The sequence below is a fragment of the Notothenia coriiceps genome, unplaced genomic scaffold (genome assembly GCF_000735185.1).
Source record: "Notothenia coriiceps isolate Sejong01 unplaced genomic scaffold, NC01 NC01_scaffold00028800, whole genome shotgun sequence".
Classification (NCBI taxonomy): domain Eukaryota; kingdom Metazoa; phylum Chordata; class Actinopteri; order Perciformes; family Nototheniidae; genus Notothenia; species Notothenia coriiceps.
In genome coordinates, this window is record NW_011361501.1 from 9,713 (window position 1) to 14,415 (window position 4,703).

Here is a 4,703-nt window from a genome sequence, read left to right on the forward strand (position 1 = left end):
TGTGTGTGTGTGTGTGTGTGTGTGTGTGTGTGAGTGAGTGAGTGAGTGAGTGAGTGAGTGAGTGTGTGTGTGTGTGTGTGTGTGTGAGTGTGAGTGAGTGAGATTTAAGATACCAGAAAGAGAGACATAAGAATACAAAAGATCAGAAGAAAGAAACTCACAATGTTACAATCTCTTTAAATTCACTTTGTGGCCAAAAGTACATGGACACCTTCATCATGTGAAAGTCCAACATGTCGTCCTTCAAACACAGATCTGTTGATGTTTGTTTTGGATCCATTTGGAAACAGAGGTCAGGGAGACGGAGGACTCAACCAAACATCAGACTTTCAAAACGTTTCCAACACCAAGGCTGTTTCATAACCTTGTAGCCTGTAACCTATTAGTGATGGGTTGATGATAACATCACTCCAAAGCTGGTGTTACTCCTGTAAAGTACACTATTTCACTTCCAGGTTAAGGATGCTGCAAAGTGGTTCCAAATTCAATACTGTGCGTAACTGTCATTTTTTCCAATGAAGGTTAAAAAATGCAACAAAAACCATTTTATATATCTTAAAATTATACTCATCGATTACAAGGTTTTGAGACTCGGTGTTAAGAAAAGTTGACTGTTGTTGGAAAAATGGGAAACACACAGCTGTCCAATTAATACAATACAATGCAACAGATGACGTCCAGATGTTCAAATATCACTTCATGTACCTCATTAAGTTTTGCTGCTAAACTAACATTTGCTCAAGTGATGCCCAGGTTGATAGAAATCAAAGGAACAACTAAATAACAACCATGCAGTATTTAGGCACAGTGAGGCTTGGAGCTAAAAGCTAATATGCTCATATTGATATTGCTGATGTTCACCATCTTCGTTAAGACTGTTGGCATCCAGCTGTTTAGCAATAAGCCCAAACTACAGGTAAGAGTTGTACAGATATTTGTTCTTAAACCAATTGAGCAAGTCTGACCAGATGGTGGCACTGGCAAAAAAAAAATGCAGACACTCACCGGTGTGAGTAGGAATTATCCTCTGGGAACCATGAACGTCTGAACTAAACGTGGTGACTATCCATAAAGAAAATATTGAAATATTTCACAGGGTAAGGGGGAACTTTGACGTGCTGGTGGTGCTAGAGGAAAAGTCAAGGAATCACCAAAGTCAGTAGGACTCATCCTCTGGGAGTCTTGCATGTGTGGTCCAAATATCGTGGTTATTTATTGAAATGTTGTTGAGATATTTTAATCTGGACCCAAGTGTTGGACCAAGCTGGCTATAATCGCTCAAAACATGACGAAGAACACTAAATTACATTATTATAAGCGAGAGAACATCTCCATGTAATATCAATTAATGTGTCATCAAATTCATAATTTATTATATGTCAATGTTATCAATTTAAGTGAAAACCAATGAGCTGAGAGTGAGAAATGGGCCCTTACAGTAACTACAATTTTAATGTAATACTTTCAAATATTCTATGTCGATCGATAATGTCTTGTTATTTTACGGCAGAACATTTAAACATGGTTATGGGTCAAAATAAACAACACATTTATAACCAAACTAACATTAAAACACCAAAAGCATTTATTACACCCGTCACCAATGATCAACATTTGGGGTGCAAAACAACCAGATTAATTCCAGGTGGTGGACCCCCCTCCTCATCGCAGACAGTTGGTTTGTTCCACTTCCTGTTCGTAGAGTATAAGAGGCCATTTTAATCACGTGGCTGCATCTCACTTCGGTTAAATTAAAATCTGCGTCCCTCACTTGCGCCGACCACGAGAAGTGACAAGCAGCCCATGTGTGTGGAGGACTTAAACATGGAGCTAGTAGTTGCAGACAGGTAAACCAAACTGTGGCGTAACATGTGTTTGGGGGCAGTTGAAATAAACAATGTACAACATGTGACTTAGTAAGAATACCTCCAAAAAAAGTAGCCAAAGTTTGGTAGAAAAAACGAATATCTTAAAGAGGAAACATCATGTCTTGGGTGATTTAGAAGGTTTTTATATGCTTTAATATTCCATCCATCCGTCTTCTCCCGCTTATCCGTGGTCGGGTCGCGGAGGTAGCAGTTCCAGCAGAGAGCCCCAAACTTTCTTTTCCCTGGCCACATCAACCAGCTCTGACTGGGGGGTCCCAAGGCGCTCCCAGGCCAGCGAAGAGATATAATCCCTCCATCTGGTTCTAGGTCTACCCCTTGGTCTCTTCCCAGCTGGACGTGCCTGGAACACCTCCCTAGGGAGGCGCCCAGGTGGCATCCTAACTAGGTGCCCGAACCGAAGTGCTTTAATATTAAAAATCACATTGTTCTTTTCATTTTGTTTGTCTGAAATGCTCTGTTTTAGCAATGTATCCATCATTCTGAAAAAGCCCAGTCTGCTATGACTGCCTTGCGAGATACATTTCAAAGCTGCATCTCAAGCTGTGGGTGGAGAACACTCAGATTTTGGGATGGGAATCTTGTAATGAGCCTGCATTTACCATGGGAAGGGGAGCCAAATCTGAATGGCTTGTTAAATCCCAAGAGGCAGAACACAAAAACTGGGTTTGTTTCAAAGTCTGTGGTTTGCAGTTAGTTAGAAAAGTGAGTCTTTTGCAAGAGGAAATAACCTTACAGTAACATTGTGATACATGCATTCAATGATTGTTGTCCTGTATCTGGGAGAGTAACGTGTCTCTTTAGCTCATAAATGTTTCTGTGTAGTACGTGAACTCTCTCCAAATCTAGAAGTGTTAGTAAGATATATGTTAATTATTTTTTGTGCAGTGTCTGGTCACATGTTCTCAAGGTTTGAAAAGCTTATCGGAAGTCCCATTTTACAAATCTCCTTTATGATTGTACTTGTATTTTTAAACAGTATATGAGTAAAACAAATCGACTTAATCATGAATATAGGCATTTGAAACCTAAAACTGAGACCGTGACGCTGCTGGCCACCTGAGCTCAGATCTATCTGGTTTATTGATCTCTAATTGATTGTTTCCTTCTCTGTCTGATCCTCCAACAGCTTTCAGGAAGAATGTGAAACTGGAGCTGCTGCGACCTCAATCCTCCGCCTCCTCCTATGCAGACAGCTATGTCAAACTCAGGAACCGTTACCGCAGGAAACCCCCGGGGCCAGTGTTCTTAGGAGGGACCGCCCGCCGTGGTTGACCCTGCCCTGGGTGACGGGGGACTCCATGGTCAGGCTCGCCCTCGCAACACCACCTGCACCACAGCCACCTTCCTGTTGATTCGGCGATCATACCACCACTACTTCCTCTTCCTGTTTCTTGAATCACTGGAAAATGGCGATGGGTTTGAAGCCCCCGAGTGTCCCGAGCGTCTTCTCTCTGGTGATACTTAAAAGCTGCTGGTTGCTTTGCTCCACCACCTCCCAGAAGCCCGGCGTGTTGGCGGACTCCCAGCTTCCCCAGCAAGAGTTTGCCCACTCCATCCGGCTGGACGGGGACATCATCCTGGGCGGATTGTTCCCCGTTCACTCCCGTGGCGATAGGGGCGTCCCCTGTGGAGAACTAAAGAAGGAGAAGGGTATCCACCGTCTGGAGGCCATGCTTTTCGCCATCGACCTCATCAACAAAGACCCGGACATCTTGCCCAATGTGACTCTCGGGGCGCGCATCCTGGACACCTGTTCGCGGGACACTTACGCCCTGGAGCAGTCGCTTACCTTCGTCCAGGCGCTCATCGAGAGGGATGGTTCTGACGTCCGATGTGCTAACGGAGAACCGCCCATCTTCGCCAAGCCGGATAAAGTGGTGGGCGTCATCGGGGCGTCGGCCAGCTCGGTGTCCATCATGGTGGCCAACATCCTGCGGCTGTTCAAGGTAAGGGAACGCTTCCTTGGGATGTTTGAATTGGTGTCCCTGGTGATGTTCTGAGGCTTATTGAGTGGGAACTTTGGTCAACACCTGAACGGAGAGAAAGAGATGCAAAAATACTTGGTACTGTCTATATTTCTTTGATTTATCTACTGTTGGTAGATAAAGCCAGATGAGACAGAAAAGTCTGCTTTATGGCTGTGACATGGACTCGGCTGTGATTCAGCAGACTAGATTTTGGCATCTGCCTTTGTCGTGGGCGTGAGGTTTATTGGATTATATTTTGACATGATTTGTTTTGACTCTTCCTGTTACTTCTACAAAATAAAAGTTATTTGTCATTTTTATGAGGACACAATCCCTTCATTTGTTAAGGCACAGACTTTTATTCTGAAATATTTGCGGAACATTGTTGTGGAAAATACAGTGACTTGCATAATCACATAATGTCACCGGCCTTGAAAGTTGATTATAATTGTTATTTACAAATTGGCACGCACCTTTAAACCTGGACACTTGAGGTCTGTTCTACGAAGCTGGTTCAACCTAACCTGGATATGTTTGAGTTAGCCGGTTGGCCTAATCCAAAACATACGCGCTCTCGCTAAACGGTCCTTCGACGCAGGTTATCAAGTGGATCGCTCAAGCCAGCCGTGTCCAACTAGTTACAGTAGGTGCGCGTTCACATGAAAGGGGTGGTATTTGGAACATTCGACCAATCACAAACATGGAGAAGCGTACTGACAGCGCAGCGCGTCATACTTCATGAATGAAAAGTGAACTTTAATATTAGTAAAATATGGAGGAAGTTAAACTTTAAACATCCATGACTTAAACACTTTATCCAGGATCAAAGCCACATAGTTGCACCTGC

At 43.5% G+C, this 4,703-nt stretch overlaps 1 pseudogene; it reads left to right on the forward strand.

The window, feature by feature from the left end:
- Positions 1-3,923, forward strand: part of LOC104958427 (metabotropic glutamate receptor 8 pseudogene) — a 6,141-nt pseudogene extending 2,218 nt beyond the window's left edge.
- The last annotated feature ends 780 nt before the right edge of the window (positions 3,924-4,703 follow it).